Source organism: Mastigoproctus giganteus, chromosome 4 (assembly GCF_048544385.1).
Source record: "Mastigoproctus giganteus isolate SK-2022 chromosome 4, ASM4854438v1, whole genome shotgun sequence".
Taxonomy (NCBI): Eukaryota; Metazoa; Arthropoda; class Arachnida; order Uropygi; family Thelyphonidae; genus Mastigoproctus; species Mastigoproctus giganteus.
Window position 1 is genome coordinate 190,589,576 of NC_143578.1, and position 22,629 is coordinate 190,612,204.

Genomic DNA, 22,629 nt, shown 5'->3' on the forward strand with positions numbered 1-22,629 from the left:
AATCACACACCACTTATAAAGGGATGTAGGTCCTTTTGTCGTTCCATTCTGTTGTATTTGCCTGTCACTGAAACTTCATGCCTTATGTCCTAATTTTAATTGGTATTGTCATCTGCCTTTCTTTTAACCTCTGGAATTAATCATTACTTCCAGAGATGTTCCAAAAATTCTGGAGAATGGTGTATATTTATTAAAGTAACACTACAGCACACTACTTATAGTCAGAAATAATGTTTTCAATCAGTTTTTGATGCTGTCCCAAACATGAACTCATGAGCACCTGTGTCTCTATTACCTTATATATTTTTGGTGGCTACTTTAATTGTACACATCCCTAATAGTGAATAGGTCTTCCTTTAGTCCACTGAACTGAATTTGTCGAGGAATGAACTCAATGAGGTGTTGAAAGCGTGCCATTGGGATGCTAGTCTATGTTGAATTGCTTCCCACATTTGTTACGAATTGGATGATTGTGGATCTCTGGTTCGAAGAGCTCGTTCAACCTAGGTGGTCAATTGGATTGAGATTTGGTGACTGGAGAGAAAGAGCCATCCCAGTTGGCTGAACAAATAGTTCTATACAATTCTGCTCTCGTGGGTAGCATAGTTGGTATAATCACCGTCCTCACCCACACTTGGTGGAATAGACCTGAGTTCTAACCCAGTTAATGAAGCGAAAAGTCTTATTCTGAATGTGGCTGAGTTAGTCAGTCTCAAACGAGGGTAACACGGTTTTTCATCCATAAAACAGCAAATCGACCGCAGAACACACGCAATTTACAGACATACTGTATACGGGCCTAAGTTGCTGATGCATCTAAAACCAATCTGTACAGTTCTGGAGTTGTCAGATGGCGCATTATCTGTTGGAATAACCAATTTTCAGATGGATACGGTAGCACTGAAGGGATGAGCTTGGTTGGCAACATTTTCCAGATAACTGGTGTCATCCAAATGTTACTCCACTGATAAAAGGACGCCCATATGCACTATGAAAACATTCCCCACACAATTACATACCAGTGCCAGCCTGCATCGTTGATGGTGGATCAGTGGAATCATGCTGTTTTCTTTATATTCTGGTACTCCCATAAGCGTGTTGATGTTCCTAAGGCCACTCTAACTGTGTCATTCTTTTGATAACAGGGATGGAACCCAATTTTGTTGTCTGCTGGTTTTGTAATCGCGTGACGAGTTGTGTTTTGGGAATGCCGCTTTGGTTACCTCTGATGTAACCCAAGTATCTGCCTGTATAGCACACTGGTATCGTCACCGTCCTCTCCACACCGGGTGCAAAAGACCGGGGTTCGAATCCCATCGATGGGATTCGAATCCGAACTTTAATGGACTTTTTTCAGTCTGTGGCTGAGTTAGTCGGTCTCAGGCGTAGATAGCAAGGTTTCCCTCACAGAAACTAGGTTTTCTGTCAAATCAGTCAAATCGAAAAACAGCCAGATCGACCAGAGAACACGCAACAATATATACACTGAGTGGACGGAAATCACGGGATACCTACCTAGTAACGGGTAGGCCCACCTTTCGCCCCGATAAGGGCGAAAGGTGGGCTACCTTTCACACGGCGAGGCATTGAGTCCACTAGTTCACAAAAGCGTTCCACAGCTATTTCCATCCATGCTTGCAGCATCACTGTCCATAATTCTGTCTGGATCCTCCATACAATAATTCGGGATGGATCCTCCACCCAATCCTAGGTGGAGGATCCAAAGCTCGAACGGACCTTTCCGCAGCATCCCAAAGATACTCCAGGGTTCATGTCCGGTGAACGGGGAGACCATTTCATGGTGATGAAATCTGCGGAATGCTCTTCGAACCATGTTCTAGTCACTAAGGCTCCTGGGGGAGGTATATAGTCCTGGAAGAGTCCATTGCCCTGTGGGTGCACGATGAACATGAAGGGATGCAAATAGTCTGCAAGGATGTACACGTAATCTGGACCATCAGAGATGCGTCTAGACGTACCAGAAGTCCCAACATGTGCCAGTTGAACACGCCCCAGCCCATTACCGACCGTCCCCCTGCCTGAACACTTCCTTGTTGACCTGACCGGTGCATATCTTCGTGCGGTTTCCGCCAGATAAGCATCTTCCCGTCGGCTCGAAATAACTGCAAACGGGACTTATCGGGCCAGGAGACCTGTCTCCAATCATCCAAGGTCCAGTGCCGATGTTCTTTCGCCCAATTAGCGGCGTGGAGTCTTGTGTCGTCTGTTAGCAATGAGACTTTGGTGGGTCGGCGGTTCCCATGGATTATTGCGGCTAATGATCGCCTTATGGTCTTGGTGGAGACGCTTCTGGCACTTCCCTCGTTGAAATCGAAGATGATTTGTGCCACTGTCGCTCTCCGGTTGCCTGAAACAATGCGAGACAGACGTCGACGGCCACTTTCATCCACCACTTTTCTTCGCCCCCAGCACTGTCCACAATGAGATGTTATTCCGGAAATTGCGTATTTCCGATACGTTCTTGATACTGTCGAACGGGGATAGTGCAATTTCTGTACTACCTCCGCGATAGAGTAACCCATGCGTCGGGCACCCACTATCGTCCCTCTTTCAAAGTCGGTTAAATCATAACGTTTATCCATGCTGACTTCGAATTACCGTCTTTTGAATTCAGTGATGCTCTATATACCTGCCAAACGGTGGTTTCGTCCACTTGCAAAAGGGGGCGTTGTCGCGTTGCCAGGGAACCAGGTATCCCATGAATTCTGCCCTTTCAGTTTATATGAGTATATAGAAGAAATTCTGGGTGACTAATAAAATAATTTGAATTTGTGACCTGTTTGTGACTAGGTCTCTCTCTCAAACCATTGACAAGTGGCGAAATCACTGTGCTGTCACAGAGGACGGGAATACTATTACATTCTGAATTAAGTAGTATTTGTCCTTCCTTACCTTTCTTCAAGTCCTCATTGATAACATAGTTGTATAATCAGTGCCCTCCTCACACCGGCTGAATACCGTTGTGGGGGGAGGGCGGTGATTATACTGTATCGGATGGAAAAGATCTCTGAGTTCAAAACCCCGTCAATGAGGAATTTATGGGTTGTTTTCACAACGTGACTGAGTTAATTGGACTCAAGCAAGGGCCTGAAACTCAACAACAACAACCACAACCTTTCTTCACATTCATCGCTAAAAAAATGCTGCTATTCACTGTGTTCGTGCGTTAAGAAAATATCCCATGAAATTAAGCGTGCTTGTAGGCCCAACCTGTGAAAATTTATAACGTTATGAGTTTTTGGAATGAAACATGAAAGTTAAAATTCCTAATGTAAACAGCGAGTGGAATTCGTGCGATTAATGGAAAAATCACCTAATTCGGAGCTACTTGAAGTTATACAAATTTCGCTGACTCTTTTCAGAAACTTTTAGAACGGTGTAATAAGTGCATTCAATCAGGTGGTGATTACTTTGAATAAAAATAAAACCATTTTGAGCTCTTTCACTTGTTCTTTTCATTGCACCAGTTCGGGCACTTTATTGCCTCACCTTGTATTTAAGCCAACTGTTGATTATAATATTAAATATGTTGGCCGACCCGGCTAACCAGGTGGGTAAAGTGCCTGCCTGGCAACCCAAAGGTCGCGGTTTCGAATCCCGCCTCGGGCTTGGATGAGGGTAAAATGCAAAAGCTTTGGGAGGTGCATTATGGCCACAGAAGCCGATGCGCTAACAAAAAAAAAAAAAAAAAAAATTAATTAATTAAATATATTAAGAAGTGACATCCGCTGCTGTTACTGTAAAGACCTCTGATAATAAGCTCGGTCGCTTATTTTTTTTGCAACATAGTAAAAGTAAGTCTTGCTAAATAGTAATTTTTATTATAACTTTATATTTTATAATACAGTGTTAAATTTTTTAAAATTTATTAATTTTAAAAAATTTAACACTGTATTATTTAATTTTATATTTTATATAAAGTTCATGCATATTATTATTAATGCAAATAACCTTTACGTATAGGTGAATATCAAATACTACACCGTTATCAAATTTTCACCAGTTTGATAACGGTGTAGTATTTGAACAGTTGCCAAACTGACAACAGTTTGGCAACAGTCATAGAAAATAGTGCTCATTATAAAACGATGTATTAAGGATGTCAAGAAATTTAAATAACTACAATATTTATCTGTTTCACATATGCATATAGCGCCTATTGGCTTCGCCATATCCATCCTTCTGCATGTAATTAACTCTACTCCCAGTAGATGGCTTCCGTTTATTTTATATTTTGCTCTTTTAGTAACATTTGTCAAGCCAACCGAACTTTCATTAAAATCAGACAAATAGAAATCCAGAAATTAGTATTATTTTTGTCCGTCCGTCCGCATATGATAACTCGACTCTCAATGAAAGGATTTTCATGAATTTTACATTTGGCTCTTTTGGAACTAATTGTCGTGATTTTCCAAATTCCATTAAAATTGGACTAATAGAAATCTGGCAATTATTATATATGTTTTCATGCATACCACATAGTCTATCTATATACCATAATTGTTGCTAGAGGCCGTGCACTGGATATCCTTTGTTCCTATGCGCTGATTGAATAGATAATGTAGTGCATGCGGAAAAGCCAAATTTTCTCGGTTTGCACATAAAAATCGGGTTTCTTGCTATTTTTATATTATAAATCATGAACTAAAATTATTTACTAACGCACCTAAAATGTAACGCACTGTGTACATTAGCTAACTTGTTGAAGGAATTTTGAGACTGTGAAATTTAGAATAGAGGAAATGTGTTTCTCTCAAACTAGTGTAATCGCAGAAACAATGAATCTTCTTTATTGGTTTCTATTTTCATTCAGAAATAATGATTTACTAATCAGTCCACTCCTTATTTTTTTTCTTATAACGGCTATTTCTGCTGCTGTCGCATAGAGAATATTCACTGTGGTTTAGTTTTCTACGCTAATTTCTATTCTATCAGAAAACGTTAGTTAATGTACTCATGCGTTGCATTTCAGATACGTTAGCAAATAGTAATAATTCATGATTTATAACAAAAAATAGCAGAGAGCAACGACTTTTTATGGATGAATTGAGAAAATTTCATTTCTGCGCATCCGCCATATTGCCCATTCATTCTTCTAACTAGTGCATGGCGGTAAACATCACATTTAGTACTCCAGCTAGAATATATGGTATATGAATAGTCTATATGATACGCATGAAAAAATAATAATTTACAGATTTCATCTTATTATTATCATCAGTTTATTTCTCTTAGGAGAACACCCGGTTAAGCCATTGGCCAGGGGGTGAAAAAATAAAATACAACAAAATGTAATACAATTATAAAATATACATGAAATACATGTTATCTGATTTATAAGTACATCTTATCTGAAATATAAAATACTTGAGTTATTAATTACCCGCTAAGGCTTTTACAACTTAACTAGTATAAACTGTTAAGAACTTAATACCGTGACAATTGAAGCATACCTTCTGCTTAAACACACAGAAGTGGGAGTTTCACCATATTTACATAAACACAAATATTTACAGCCGAACAGCGTACAGCATATGAAACCACGTGACAACAGGAATGATCGCGATACAATATAATGCAATGCAATATAAAATAACATTTTGAAAGTTCCATTTATTGTTCCCAGCAGTCGGTTCTTCTGTGGGTATTTCTCTTGGTCCGATTTTAATAAAATTTAGTAAGGTTTAACAAATCTTTCTAAAAGGCCCAAATATAAAATTTAATGAAAATTCATCCACTGGGAGCCGAGTTGTTAATGCAGAAGGACAGACAGACCTGTATTTTCTTTAACGTGCTTAAAAATGCACCGCCTGTATTTTAACTCTTGCGCTATTGTATCGGATGAGCAAACGCATGTTTCTAGTTTCTCATTGTTGATATAATTTTACATCACATAAACAACAAAAATACCTACTTAAGTGATAATTGCTAATTACACACACTATCCAAAAATAAGAACGTTTGTATGAAGAAATGCAAATAAATAGATTAAAAGAAAACTGTGGCGGAGATGATGACGTGTTGCCCCGTTGAATATAGACTGCACAGGCTGTTCGATTGCGCTAATCTGAAGATCGAATGGGGAAAAGGCGCAATCTATCAGATTTTGAAAAAGGTCTTTTGTGGGTCCACGTTTAGCAAGGGCCACACGTTCAAGAAACGTGGCTCCTGCTTATTTCTCAAAAAGCATCCATCTCAGAGATCAATTCTAAAGCAAGCGGTTTCAACATTTCAAGGCATAAATATGACAGAAAAAAAAATTAAGCCAACAAAAAAAAAAAAAAAAAAAAGGACATCCAGTGCAGAAAGCAAATCTAAATTCAACCAAGCCCAGAATTTCCCTATTTCAACTTGTATCATGTGCAGGGAATTGAAGAAATTGGGTGTTGGTAGTCCCTTTTCGGAAGCCACTTGTTTCAGAGAAAAACAAAAAAATTCGCTTGCAGTGGTACTGAGAACATTGTGATTCGACATTGGAACTATAGGGAGAAAGTCATGTGGTCAGACGAATCACTATACATTTTGTTTTGAACTGATGGTAAGCAGACTGTGTGGCGAGAACCTCACGGAGAGATGGACCATGCTCGCCTTGTTAAGACAACCCCAAGCACCTGGAGGTGATATCACAGTATTTGGGATGTTTTCTTGGCATGGACTGAGTCAGGGGAATGTCATCTGGGGATTACTGAATTTTGTATTATAAATACTGTACTTCAATCCTATCGAGAATGTGCGGGACATGCTAGACATATCTATTTGGAAAACGAAGTCCTCTTCCTTCAACTTTGCCGCAGTTGTCTGATATTTAGCCGGAAGAATGGTTACAATTGAACCAAACTACTCTTAAACGTCTTATAGAATCTATGCCGCACTGCACACTTACTGTTATGCGAAACAAAGTCAGCCCGATTCAGTACTGAATTATTCAGTTCGTATTTTTTTGGGCAGTGTACTTATGATGACAAGTGTGGGATATTACGAATAAGAAAGTTTAATATATGCTGGGGTACCTATTACTAGTTAAAGTTTCTAGATAATATAAATGTTAGAAATAAATGAATAAATAAATATTTATTTAATATACCATAACCAGTAAAATGCGAAGTAAAAAAAAGTACATTGTCCGTCACGCCAGGAACTAATTAAATGAAAATTCTTTAATTATTTTTAGTGATGTTAAACTAAACTTTGCTAAGCTACTTATGTAACTGCTAAGTATCGTATTAATATTTTACTTAAGGTGAAAATTACATCAAGGATGAAATTTTCTGCTTTGGTCTGTTTTCATGGTTATGTTTAAACAGGTGTGTCATGTGGGAAAGACATATTTACAGGGAGAAGCTAGTCTCAATGTAATTGATTTATAATCACGATTTTGGAATTGATGAATCATAATATCTAGTTATTTATATAAAAAGCGAAATTAATGCAGCGATCAGATTTGATTTTTATGACGCATTTGCATCTTAGACTATGAACGCGCGAAGTCTAAGAACAGTGCATTACAGTTGCTCGGCAGTAAACATTATCATTGCAAACTTTAATAGACACAAGAAAAAACAAAACATTAACAAAAATAAAGCATAAATTTCAAATTTATGTGTTTATAAATATTAATAATAAATATACAATTTTAGATGCATTTATACTAGTTTATACATTTTTAAAAAATTTAAAATGTCGGACACATTATCATATAAAATTTGAATGTGTGTATAAGGTTCAGTCAGTTGTTAAAATAAATAAAAGATAAATTACAGATAATAATGAAATTTGGATATTCAATAAAATGTGTCTGATAGTTAAAATGGTGACTAGATCACAGTACTCTGGTATAGGTCATCAGCTCTACGAGGGAAAAAAATCAAGTAGGAAGACCATGCCCTGTGCGGATCCTAGCAAGAACAACCTGTTATTTACGGTTCCTCTTCAGAAACCAGATTGTCATAGTTGAATTACAGATATAATGTAATTTGTTTTGTAACTTGTTCATGCCACAAATCTTACCATTGGGAATATAGTTATTTCCTAATCCTTGACGCCCTGTATAAGAGACGAAGAAGACAGACTGTTCAAAGAAATTCCCAGTTTGGATGCAATGCTAGCCAGATCATTTCCTCTGATTTCAACGCGGCTGTGGATCCAGAAAAGTAGATATTAAATTGGGATGCAGAAAGAATGTAAAATTTGCTGTACCCGAGGTAGGACTATGTGAGCATTTAAACACTCGGTATATATCATACATTCTTGGGTAGTGGTGGGTGAGAGGAAATGTATGTAATCCAAGAGACGCTGTACAGTATATAGATGTGCAGAGTATATGCTACAATGAGAAGGAATCTGCTCGAAGATACTGGTACCTGCAAAGATAGCGACTTTGAGTCATGTGTAGACTGGCAGAAAGTCAGTGTTGAACAGCGTTCAGGACTTAAATTTGTTTTTAATTTTGCTGTACCCGTTTCATAAGTTAGAAAAACTATTTACTTAAGAAGAGTTCGATTGAATTGTGCAATCATGAAAGATTGTACAATTCAATCAAGTCACTATTTCTTACCTACTTATGTAAGTTGAATTAAAATTTTAATTTGACTTATCAAAACAGTGACTTACTTCTAAGAAGCCACTCGTTTCGAAGAACTGATTTCGCAAATCTAAAGATAATGAATAGTGCACTGACATGAAATTTCATTAATACTACACATGTACTTACAAGTAATTTGAAAAATAGGATGATTACCGTCCGGTCTCCTGACGGACCTCTGTGGATCAGTGAAAAGCTCCCGATACTGGAATAGCAAAAGAGGACGACGAGCAACAAGCGAAATGACCGAGATTCTCCGAATGCGCCTCTTATAATGATACGACGACGGGAAAACTACCGCACAACTGGCGGCATGAATTCTGCGAATTTACGTCACGTATAGCGCCCTCTGTATGCAGAGGACTTCGTAATGGACAATGACAATATCCGCGGAAGAAATTTATGGAGATAATTAACCAAGTCTCACAATTGATGCAGCGGATAATTGGTACATTGCAGAAGGATTGGCGTAACGATTAGCGTGCTGTATTTCCTTTCGTGAATGTACAGTTCTGCTCCTGGCGCCACAGTTCCTTATCCTGATCTAAGGAGATGTCTAAATGGTTGACTATAGACAACATTTAGAACATACGTACACGCCCTTTTACGTACACAAGGAAGGAATTTCATTTCCGTTGTTCGGCAGAAATCCAAATGTCCCACCCACATAAATAACCTTCTACTGAATACTTTATTCTTAGATTACTTGTTTGTGTGCTATCATTACGAAATAATTAATAGCGGCAACAGAGTAAGCCATGATGGATAAAATAATTTCATTAGGACCTACAGGTGGATAAAATGATGATGATATCACTCTCTGCAACAAGGAGACAAGACTGCAGAAGTTATACTCTGAAAAACAAATTTCCTCACAATAACGGTTCGGTTTGTTTAGTTTTATACGGAAGGAGGTACTAACACAGTTCCAAGACAATGCTATCGGTCAACACGTCACTTATAGAATTATACAGCTGAAGATAAAAATGCTTAATGCTTAAATTATACAGCTGAAGATAAAAACATGTTATCCCTATGGCCATTAATTTGAAATTTATTATCACCCATTATTTCAATCGTTGTTCTAATAATTTGATAATTGTTTCTAGATATAAATTCCCTCGGTGATGGCTTTATCTGAGTAATAGCCACTCTTTTTGTTAATAATGTATTGCACTTGAAAAAATGTGCGCTTTTTTCATTCTAACTTAATGTACAATCAAATTTCGAAAGAAAACACATCCTAATAAAAAAAAATGTGAAAAATTAGCGCAAATAATTTACAATGAAATCTTGACTTCATGTTCAGATTTTTAAAAAGTTTTTTATTTAAAAATTTGCCGTAGGTGGATGGTCTTCGGCGCCAGTATCTAAGGTGAAACCCGAGATTGCCAGGAATGGCACCAGGAGACTATTGGCAGTTTCATTACACTTAAGATTTGTAGCGCCTAAGTCCCACACACCAAACTGTACGCAGGACACAGGGCTGAAAAGCTGTTGGTGCCTGTGATTTGATATTGTGAAGCATATTTATCCAGTACTAGTAACTTTGAAGAAAATCGTGTAATGCATTTTTGTTAAAATTATTTTAATAATAACACAGGCCTACAATGGTTTTGGAGTTTGATTAATTATTTAAGTCACTTAGTAATTCCTGCTTCACTCTGAGTTCAAAATGATATCCTGTTTTCTCCATAGCAGACAGATAAAGATTTTTCGCAAAATGTCATACTTTTTTGTTTAACAAAAATAATTTAAAATGATAATACATTTTTTTTATTATTACATGGTTATTGATTTTTCTAGTATGATAGCGAACAGGGAACTTTCTAGTAGTGCTGAGAATGCAGAGCGAAAGTTAATATTGATATAAGTAATCGCTGTCTTCCAGGCGTGGAGTGGTCAAGGTTCTATTCCCGTTGACGACTGGAGGAAATTCTTTTCAATCGTGGATGTAGTTAGCCTATCTCAGCTGGTAGGAGGAGGGATTTTCCAGCCCTCAAAATATGCACATCGCCACGTGAACACGCACACACGTACAAAATGTATTATGCAGGATATGAGTAATAAATTCCGGTGCCGTTAAAATAATCTGAATTTTAGTATGTAATATACAATCCGTGCAAAACCGTATTTTCTAACCGAACATTTCTGAATTTTTTAAGGAGGCTAATTGTGCATATTTCATGTTCCTCGTAGTTTACCTTGACGAACAAGTTAAACAGTGTTCAACACAATTATTCCAAACTCCACAAAAAGTTTGGAATAATTATGTTGATCATTGATAAAATGGAGGCAACGTAAGAACAAGTTTCTGGACCTCATTATTCCTACAGTCTGGCGTGAACCGAGAAGCCACGGAAATGGTGACTGTTTTTGTTTATGTAAAGGGCAAAGATATAATAACGTTTCACATTTCGTATCCGAATCTACTGTCTCCTATAAGACCCATGGACTTCATCTGTCTATACTTCTCATTACAGTTTCATCAGATTCTGAATGTAATGTGCATGGTGACAGTGACTCTTCTCCAACATCAAAATATACGAGGACCGCAGCATTTCACACAAAGCTATATGATTTGATCTACTCGAGTCTAAAAATCTTCTGCAGAAATACTAGAATCAGGGTTCCAGACTAAAAATTTTAGCGTAGTCTCCTGCATAAGGATTCACTAACAAGACTTACTGTGTTTCGTAAACTTTATGGATGTAAAATTTAAAACTACCACTAAATAATACTGTAAAAACTATCAAACTTAAAATCGCGCACAAAAAACAACACATTGTCAATTTGATGTTTTTAACATGAAAATAACTATAACAGTGATTATGATAGTAAATCAAAAAGTGATACTAGTCGAAAAAATTAACTTTAAAAATTTAGTTTTAAAATCAACAACCAGTCAGAACATGAAATTTTCATTTCATTTATTTATTAACAGTTTACAAGTTTAAGAATAACCCATTTACAAAGTGCTTCCTGTTGCTGAATGCTACATTTTGATAAAATAAACAGTTTTTTAAACAGTAAATACGATTTAAAAAAATTATGTAATAACACAGACACTTGTTATAAATGCGATCAAAAAGAATAGATAAATAATAGAAGATGATTTCTGTTTTATGAATACTTTTAATTTAATAACGGATAAAATTAGGTAACTTATCTTCTGTTTGTATCATCATGTATATTTATTTTAGTTCTTGGGTATGTCTTCTGATGGATAGTGGTTTCAATTATACCTGTTTAAGCAAGCAAGTATGGCATTTATTATTCTTGATGCGTTGGATTCCATCTTTTCTAAGAAGATATTTTAAAACACGAGTCTGAATGTATTCGAATATAAGGGTGACAGAAATTTATTACTATACTGGACTAGAAAATTATAGTTGCGCTAATGCTATGGTCATGAATAGAACGTTTGTTGATTCTGAATGTTGCTTCTTGAGATGCAAATCTGTTTAAACCAATCTTCTTGTTTTTTTTTTATTTATTTATTATTTTTTTCCTTTCTTGTCGGGAGATTGATCATTTAGATTGAAAGATAACTCCCTTATCTATTACAGATTTATTTCTTGGTATAATTTAATTATTATTCGTATATTATTATATTTTTACCAGTCTCTAAATTACACAACATTGTGTTTATTAATATTTATGGGAAGGTTGTTAGTTCAGTTTCAAAACGTGTAGCCATTTGTGCAGTTTATTACCTGTCCAAGAGATTACAGGGAATAAAAATGTTCTTGTCGTCTGCTTATTTTTTAACAGATTAACTCCATCTAGAAATTTCAATATCTATATCAACGATTTAACCATCGTTCATATATAGTTATTGAAATTTAAATCGACCAATAGAGATGCTCAATTACTTCGAAGCCAAAGTTAGCGCTTCGCAATAAACAGTCTTTAAAATAATAATAAAAAAACTATATAATACCATGCAAAATATTTTTTAACGTTAAAGATAGAAAATTAACAATATATTTTATTTTAGTCAATTTCTAATGGAATTCCTGGAAACTTCGCGCGGGTCGGATTGCATCATCACATAGACTGAGCCAGTTCCGTTGGCCGTAAGTTTGGTAGCCCTATGTAGGATGACAAGACGTCGCAGAGTTTCTGGGATTTGCCCTGGTGTTCTGAAAATTTATTTTCCATCACTCATAAATTTTCCCTGAAGTTTTAAACGTTTACCCGGAGTATTTTAAATCACCTTTTGCACGAGTTCATTTTCAGTCTCAAACTACACTGGAGCACTAGACAAGAACTCACCGGTCTCTGAAGCCCTATCTTATGATTCAGTACATCCTTAAATGCGTTAACCGATAATTTTACACCGGCAAGAAAGGAGAATACAGGAGTTAATGCAAGTGCTGCTACAGTATGTAGTCGCCTTTTCTCATCGGGATTAGTACTCCCAAGAAAAAAAAAGCCACGAAAAAAAATGAAATCCTAGTGTTTAAGGTGGCCAAAAGAGCATTAATCTGAAGATGTGAAAATATGTTATTTTCTCTGATAAGTGAAAATTCAGTTTGCATTGTTCGGACTGCCAGCAGACTGTTAGCTGGAGAAGAGGATAAGAATTTTAACCTGACTGTATCGGCTCAACAGTGAAACATTCTGCATCTCAAATGATATGGGCCTATATTTCACATAGAGGAGTTAGTATTCTTTAGCATTAGCATTAGTAGAGGCGTTTGATGCAAGAAAGCAAGCTTATGCAGCATCAGCCAAAAAAAAGAAAAAAAAAAACCCACTTCCACTTCACCCCTCTGTTCGTTCAAAATACCTGTCCAGCTGAGCCTTAAACTTATTTAGGCTATCAACCTCCACCACAAGGGATGGCAGTCTGTTCCACCAACCAACCACCCGCTGGCTAAAGGCAAATTTCCGCACGTCTATCCTACATCTGTCTTTCCTCAATTTGAATTTATGCCCTCTCAGGTGATTTTTCTGAGCTAGAGGAAGAATCCCATCAGCATTGAGCATGCTTAAACCATTCAAGGCTTTATACACCTCTATCAGATCACCTCGCTGGTGCCTAGTCTCCAGACACTGTAATTTGCAAAACTTAAGCCTTTCTTCGTAAGAGCACCCCTTTGTTCCATTCACTAATCTTGTTGCCCTTCTCTGTACTCGTTCCAGCAGCTCTACATCCTTCTTGAAATGAGGCCTCCAGACCTGTATACAGTACTCTAGGTGTGGCCTGACCATTGCCTTATACAATGGAATAATCACCTCCTTATCCCTGCTGGAAAAATTCCTGTATATCATTGACAATACTCCATGAGCTACTCTTGCAGCCCGTCTGCACTGCTCAGAGAACTTCATATCTGCCTGCACAATCACCCCCAAGTCCCTTTCATTCCCTACCACTGTCAGTGTAGTACCACAGAGTTTATACGTTGCTCTGGGGTTGCTGTTTCCCGTGTGTAGTACTTTACATTTGTCAATGTTAAACTTCATTTGCCACCTCTCAGCCCATCTGCTCAACCTTTCCAGATCCTGTTGCAGCAGCATAGTGTCAGTAGTGTCCTTGACAACCCTGCCAACATTTGTATCATCTGCAAACTTCGACATTAAGCTTGATATACCATCATCAATATCATTTATAAATACAGAAAACAACAATGGACCCAACACTGAGCCCTGAGGGACTCCACTAATAACATTAGTCCACGATGAGCAGTGTCCATTGATTACCACTCTCTGTCTTCTCCCCCTCAACCACCCCTTTATCCATAGCAGCAATTTGCCTCCAATGTCATACTGCTCCAATTTGTGTAGCAGTCTTCCATGTGCAACAGTATCAAAAGCCTTTCTAAGATCCAAGTATATAATATCAAAGTTATTCCCTGCATCCAGTTCTTTTGTGGCTGCATCATAGTATCCAATCAAGTTGGTCAGGCAAGACTTCCCCTTAACAAAACCATGCTGTGTCTGAGCTATAACTGAAGTCTTGTCTAAATGATCCTGCAGTGCTTCTTTAACCAGTGCCTCCATTAATTTTCCTGGAACAGAAGTTAAGCTCACAGGTCTATAATTACTTGTGTCAGCCTTTGATCCTCCTTTGTGAATTGGGGTCACATTTGCACATTTCCAGTCTATGGGTACCTCCCCTGAGTCCAAGGAAGCTCTCATAATTATGGCTAAGGGTTTGCTTACTTCCTTTGCTGCCTCCTTTAATATAACTGGATAGATCCCATCCACCCCGGGTGCCTTTCTTGTGTTTATCTTCAACAGTTTCTCCTCCACTTTACTCCCAGTTATTTCAAGATTCTGTAGCTTACTGCTAGAGTTGAATACACCTCTGGCATTCCCTTTGCTGAATAACTCCTCATGTGTGAATGTCGATGCAAAATATTCATTTAGTTTGTTAGCTACCTGAGCAGGATCATCAACAGTTGACCCATCAATATCAAGTGGACCAATCTGATTCATCCCCTTCCTTCTAGAGTTTACATAAGTAAAGAACTCTTTGCTGTTTTTCTTTGCATCCCTTGCCAAGGATTTCTCGTAATCTGCCTTCGCCTGCCTAACCTCCTTTGTAACTTGGTTGCATATCAACTTGTATCTATCATAGGCTTCTGTGTCATGTGTTAATTTGTAAGTATCCCATGCATTTTTCTTCTCTGCCATATGCCTCATTAGTTCATCTGACATCCATTTTGGCCTAAACCTTGAACAATATTTCTTAGTTGGTATGTAAAGCCTAGTAGCTTCCAAGATAAGTTCTTTGAATGCTTCCCATTTTGAATTTGCTGTTGGTAACATCATCAGTTGGTCCCACTGTATAGAATTTAAATACTGTCTCAGTCCATCGTAGTCGCCTTTACGGAAGCAATAACCCTTCCCTTTACCCCTAATGGTAGTTACCTCTTTGAGTAAATCCCACTTCAGCACACTGTGATCACTGCCACCTAGTGGTTCATTTATCTGCAGATTCTTAATGCATGAAGAATCACTGCTGATAATCAAATCAAGAGTATTACTCCCTCTAGTTGCCTCCCGAACATGCTGATGTAGAAAACAATCATCCAATAAATCCACAAAAGCTCTGCTAGTGCGTGTGTAACCAGCCCCCAAATTCCAGTCAATATCTGGGAAATTAAAATCTCCCATTATAAGACTCTCTGATTTACTGGCCCACTCTATTTCCCTGTACAGTTCCTTATTATACTCATCAGAGTCATTAGGCCTATAGCACACTCCTACTCTCAATTTTGATCTCCCAATGCTTATGTCACACCAAACTGACTCAACACTGCACTGTCCAGCGATGTCGACTGGCTTCACTTCCTTGGTTTTTATGTGTTTCTTAACTAATAGCATAACCCCTCCCCCCTTCCTATCCTGTCTATCCTTTCTGTAGACGTTGTACTCCCCAAATTGCAGTTCTGCATCCCTTATATCTGTGTGACACCACGTCTCTGATATCCCAACAATATCTGCCTTTGATGTTTTGAGCAATACCTCAAATTCATCAAATTTATTTACTAAACTCCTAGCATTGGTGTACACGCAAGTATACCTGCACCTGTTTCTATTCTTAGCTACCCTAACACAACCCATGTGTTTACTTGTACCGCAATGGCTCCCAGCAGTCTCTGAAATACCATGCATCTTGTTTTTCAGGCTTCTGCTCATTCTAATAGAATGAGCAGAAGCTCATATAGAATATGAGCTTCTGCTCATATTCTATATGAGCAGAATATTCTATCAAATAGGCTTCTGCTCATTCTAATAGAATGAGCAGAAGGTCATATAGAATATGAGCTTCTGCTCATATTCTATATGAGCAGAATATTCTATCAAATAGAATTCTTGAATTTGCATTGAGGGTACAGTGAATGTTGATATGTACAAGGACATTCTTGAGACAAAATTACTTCCCACAATTAGAGATCGCTATGGGGATGTTGCCAGTTGCATTTTTCAGGACGACCATGCTCCAATTCATAGAGCGAAAACCTTAAGTACTACTTCATAAAATTAGCAAAAGTTTTAAATTTATGAAACGTCGCACGCTTACTTAAATAAATGCAATTTATTTCGCTGTCTCTACTGTCTACAGGTGCAAATATGGTTGAAGGACAAATCAATTATCACAATAACATGGCCTGGCAACAGGCAGACCTCAATCCAATTGAAAGTTGTAGGAACGAAATGGATGTTTCAGTAATGCAAAAGAAACCAAAACACTTAAAGCTGCAGGAGATATTAATCCGTGTTTGGTACCAATCAGATTTCCCAGAAATACAGTCAGAACCTTATCCAGTCGATGACACTATGGTGTGCAGCAGTAATCAAAGAAAGGGGTGGGCCATCGAAATATTAATGTACATTTTGTTGTATTTTTCGGTTATATAGTTGCCTGTTGTCCTAGTATGAGCAAAGTAATGAAAAGCATTGTTGTCATAGAATTTTTATTATTATATGTAACACGCTGTTATTTCATCGTATATTTATCCGTAATGTATAAAAGCACATTTTTCTGCAATTAATAGTTTCATTTGTATATCATTATTACTTAGTTATGTTCTATTAGTTATTTCTAAAAGATTAACTCTCAGTATAAGGACAAACAACCTAAAAAATGAGGTGATACAATTTTTGAGTAATGCTGCATATTCACTGAGTGATCACTGAATTATGACCACCGCTATGAAAATTGAATGCAATCCGTTGACCACGTGAGGTACAAGAGTGCGGAGTTAGTCGACCTACGTAGCATAGATAAGGTGTCAGTGGTTCAGTAGGTAGTCAAATTCTGAGCGTGATGGGTAAAAGGAAGGATTTATCGAACTCTAATAAAGGACAGATTGTGGGTGCTCGACGACCTGGTGCCTCGATTTTCCAAACGGCTGAATTGGTGGGTTGTTCGAGAGTCGCCGTTGTTAAAGTGTACCAGGACTGGCGTCAAAATGGTCAAACGACGACTCGATGGCAAAACTGCAAAGGTCAGCGAAAGGTTGATGTTAGAGACGAGCGCCGGGTCCGACAAACCGAACAGGCGCAGCACTGTTGAAGAGTTGACTACCCAATACAACATGGGCCAACTCGGAACAATATCTGGCATAACCATGCGTCGCACGTATGGGCTATACCAGCAGACGACCCCTACGGCATCCTCTCCTAACCAAGGTTCATCGGCGTAAAAGACTCGTCTGGTGCAAAGAGCATGCAAGTTGGACGTTAGAAGACTGGAAGAAGGTGTGCTGGTCGGATGAGTCACGTTATTTACTCCACACCGTGGATGGTCGTGTACGGATTTGGCATCAACAACATGAGGCTCTTCATTCATCATGCATGGTATCAAAATTGCAAGCCGATGGAGGCGGTTAAATGGGGTGGAGCATGTTTCACTGGCAAAAACTTGTACCCCTGGTGCAAGTGGAACAACGTATCAGTGATCTCCGCTATCGTCAACTGCTTGCTGACTGTGTACACCCCGCTATGTTACACTTTTTCCCGAATGACGATGGTGTCTTCCAAGATGACAATGCGCCGAGCCATCGGGCACTTGATGTGCAGGAATGGTTTGGGGAACACAGTTCTGACTTCCAGCATATCTATTGGCCTCCGAACTCCGCCGCTATCAATCCCATAGAGCACTTGTGGGACACTATGGAAAGGCATATCAGGCGTCTGGATACACCAATCAACTCCATACCTGCATTGCTGACCGCATTACACACACACGGCTTGGTTGGCCATACCTCCCGAACGCTTGCGACATCTTGTTGAATCATTGCCACGTCGGATAGTTGCTGTACTGAGGGCAAAAGAAGGAACTACGAAGTATTAGGTAGCTGGTCATAATTCAGCGATCACTCATTGTATATACAAATTACATAATAAATTTAGTTTGTTTGTATTACAAGGTAGCATTTAATACATTTCTTCAAGGGGTGGAAAGATATTTCCCCCTTTTCTAATATTTTACTAATTTGTTGTACCTAAACTGGCTATTTCCTTACTAACTGTAATTAAATTGATTTCATTAAATTTCATAATTATACAGAAATTTTTTAAATGGATCCTACAGTAAGTGATACAAGTAAACCTTCTGCCTCCCCCTCTGTTGGCTCAGAGGGGGAGGCAGAAGGTTTTTCTCCGCTATTACCCCCAAAAGTGCCCGCCTCAAACTGAAATACGGAAATTGTCTGAATTTAGATACAGAAGACCAATTACTAGAGAAGTTACAAGAAGTACTGCTGCTAAAAATGCACAAATACAATCTTCGGTAGATAGACACGCTTCTGATGTAAATTGTACTTCTTTATCTACCACAGACTGCGTTTGTAAAGAAACTTCTGCTGAGACTAACCCCACATTGGGGGGGCTGAGTGTTGATATATGCAGGAAGTTTTGTATCTGGCGAAACGAATAAAGTGACTAAAGTGACAGGAAATATAATACAGTAGGCCCTTGATTTAACGGACTAATTGGGGGAAAGGGTGTTCGAAAGTCCGTTAAATCGAATGTATTTTAAAAGCATATATTAATAACGAACTTACAATGTACAGGATGCATTCAAATATTATTATAATGTGCATTAAGTAATTTATACATGCCATTAAACATCTGTTAAAATATATAAAAATAAATTTACGACAAGAGCCAAACCTTATTTTAATTAAACACGCCAAAAACTATACAATGTAACTAACGGAGTGTTTCCACCACTTTTTTTTTTTTCTAAAAGCTCACACAAAGTTGTTTTCAATGTGAACATTTGTTTTTTTTTTTTCATTTAAATCCATTTTAGAGGGAAAATATACTTTAAAATTCTTAAACTCTATTGAATGAAAAACACGAAAAAAAAAACGTTAAAAAATATACATAATATTCAATATTAATATTAACTTAATTGAAAGAATCACAATTTTCAGAGTCAGAAACAACTGTCATATGGAGGGATAGGTGTTAATTCCTTGATGGTAGAGGGTCCGGGTGAAACAGATCCAGGTGATGAAGAAATCAAGCTTCAGTTGCCTTACAGCTTGGTGCTGCTTCCTTATTACTGTAGATCGAAATTCTCTAAAATGTTCATAATAAGGAAGCACATCAGGATCTGATGCTGATTCAGTATAATCTATGATGTCATCCATATGTTGTCTTATAACAGACAATTTAGGATGAAGTGCAACTGATTCTTTGTCATCATCGTCCTCTTGTTCTCCGTGAAGAACGTTTCCTGCAATCTCTACCTCAGAAAAAAATTTATAGCCCGGATCACCTTCATCATTTTCGAGCCACCGTTCCACCTCATTCTCAGTTGCATTTTTGTTTCCAACCCTCAGAAGAGTGTCCCAAAAATTCACACCACAAATCCCTGAAAATCCATTTCAGGTTCTACGTCGTACAACAACTTCTTCCAAGCATTGGCCAAGGTAGTATGCATGTAAATTTTGCAGTGTCCTGGTGCCTCTTGTATTCTGCGTCTTCTGTTTCTTCCAAAACAACCATCATCTCTTCCAAAAATTTCTTATACAACCTCCTACATGCAACGATTACACCCTGATCCATCGGCTATATCGGTGAAGTAGTGTTAGGAGGCAGAAAAACACATTTAATTCTCCCATCCATGCTAACTAACCTCTCAGCTTTAGGGTGAGCAGGAGCATTATCTAGCAGTAAAATAGCCTTTATTTCATGGGAAGGAATTTTCAGCACATCTGTCTGATTGCGTCGCACATCAGGAATAAAATGGTTAAAGAACCAGTCACAGAAAATATCCATTGTAAACCAGGCATTTTTTGAGAGGGAATATATCACCGGTAGCTGGTTCATTAAATTCTTTAAAGCACGTGTTTTTTTTTTTTGCCTTACCAACTACCATAGACTAAATACCATAGAGGAATTTATTATTTGCATCAGCATTTGCACAAAATAAAACTGAAATTCGCTTTTTTTTTAGCTTACGACCAGGGATGCTTGTTCCATGCTTGTAAGCCTGTGTATTTTCAGGAACAGCACGATAAAAAAGCCCAGTCTCGTCAGAATTATAAAGCTGTGATAAAATGAGGCCATCATATTTAATGAGGTCATTTAGATATTTTCTGAAAGTCTCAAGTTGTTCTTCATCTGCACCTAAAGATTCACCACAGGTTCTTTTATTAACAGTGCCGTGGCGCTTTCGAAAACGCCACAGCCATCCATCACTCCGCTGAAATTTTAGGTCCACGCTATTCGCGAATAAAAAAAAAAAAAGGTTCTAATTTTTCCTTTAAGAGGGAAATTTTTTGTCCGTTAAATCGAAGGCCTACTGTAATGGAAAAATGGTTGAATCTTGAGACTGTTGCGACAATGTTACTGATTGAAAATGAAAAGTTAAAAGCTATCAATACGGAGCTTAACAGTAAAGCCAAGTTAATGGACAATGTATTGAATTCTTTTTCAGCATTGTCCCGTCTATGTTAAAGAAGCCTCTGGTAACAAACTTGGAAATTCAAAATATACAGGAGGGTGTTGATGCTGCCGAGTCACATGTCTCTTCTGTACGAATATTTGCAGAAGTTGCTCGTGATGGGACGCAGCCCCATAAGAATTTAGCTGGAACGGACGAAAATATGCTTATTTTAAGAGCTGAAGAAAATAGTGAGTTGAAGACAAGTACGGAAGTCAAAAACTTAGTTACCAAAACACTCAAATCTGAGTTTAAAAATGTCAAAATAAAATCTTTACGGCTAGCAAGAAACCGAGCGGTTGTTTTAGAGACAGCTTCTAAATCAGATCGTGTCAATATAACTGCATCTAATTCTTTTGTTAATGCTGGAGTTATTTCTGGGACTCTTACGAAGGAAAATCCTTCACATTTAATATACGACATTCGAAAGGAATTGACTAAAGATGACATAATTGAGGATTTATATTATAAGAACTTAGTGGATTATGGTTTTACAGAAGACTACAAATCTCTATCTAACAGATCTCAATCTAACGTGCATTGGATTATGTTTCCCCTCCCCACCCAAAGATTTTTAAGTGTATTTCGGCTATGATTAGAATTTTACTAGCCTATGGTTCTTATAAATTCAGAAGATTTACCATACTAACAAAGGGTTATTTCTTTATAGGCTTTGGTTGCACGAGTCTCTGTCATGGGGTCATTGTTCTAGGAACGAACATGTTTGCTGAATGCCAGTTTAAGGAAGGATCGGCATGTTGCGTTAATTGTAAACGTCGTAAAAGACAATATCATCATTCTGCTAGAGATCCTATTTGCTCTGGGTACATTAGAGCTTTAGAAATTACTTTTCATATTCTGATATTCATGATCAATTCAAATTAAATTTATTAAATTCTTATGCTATCGAAATCACATTGCCTTTCACCGTCGAAATTATGGAGTTCTTTGTGGTCGCTTCAGAATCGTTCTTCTTCATTCTAAGCGACAAGTCCATGGGTCTCTTTTTGTCTACAATATCATAAACTCTGTTATCGATTCTCCATCTTTTCTTGAACAAATACCTTTCGCTATAGCCCGTTTGAATTCTCGTTATAAAATTAATTTCCCACTGCCTGTTCCTCGTACTCATCACTTACTTGGTAGTCCTCTGTTTCGTTTTCTTCAGGTAATGAATAACTACAATATTGATTTTACTCTTAATCCATCTGTCTATATGAATTTGCTCCTTACTCCGTTTTCTTAATGTAAATTTTGTTTATATTTTAATTCTAGTTTTGTATTGATTATTACTGTTTTGTATTTTCTGTAACTCCTAGCGTTCTCACCTTTATTTAAGGTCTGTGTGCCATGTGTGTGAGAAACGTGATATATATAAATAATTTAAATTTTGGAATAATTAAAAAGCCAAAAATTATGCAGATAAGTGGTCAAAGATCTAAAACAGTTGTAGGCGAAGTTAGAATTTCCACAGAGCAAAATTCAGTTGATATAATCTCAATACGAGAGCCCTATGTTGTTAAATTGTACCGGACCAGTTATATACGATCTATGGCTTTTGCTGTTACTGCCCGAGTGTGTACACAACCCGTCCGTTTAAACCCTAAAA

At 37.6% G+C, this 22,629-nt stretch overlaps 1 protein-coding gene across 2 annotated transcripts in view; it reads right to left on the reverse strand.

The window, feature by feature from the left end:
* LOC150087280 (zwei Ig domain protein zig-2-like) overlaps positions 1–8,884 on the reverse strand; it is a 165,791-nt gene extending 156,907 nt beyond the window's left edge. Inside the window, exon 1 of one of the 2 annotated variants that reach the window (XM_090371945.1) lies at positions 8,759–8,884. The gene's annotated coding sequence lies outside the window, so the exon portion shown is untranslated. Of the gene's footprint in view, positions 1–8,731 lie in introns of both variants that reach the window. The other variant, XM_090371944.1, reaches the window with a different exon arrangement.
* Between the last annotated feature and the right edge of the window lie 13,745 nt (positions 8,885–22,629).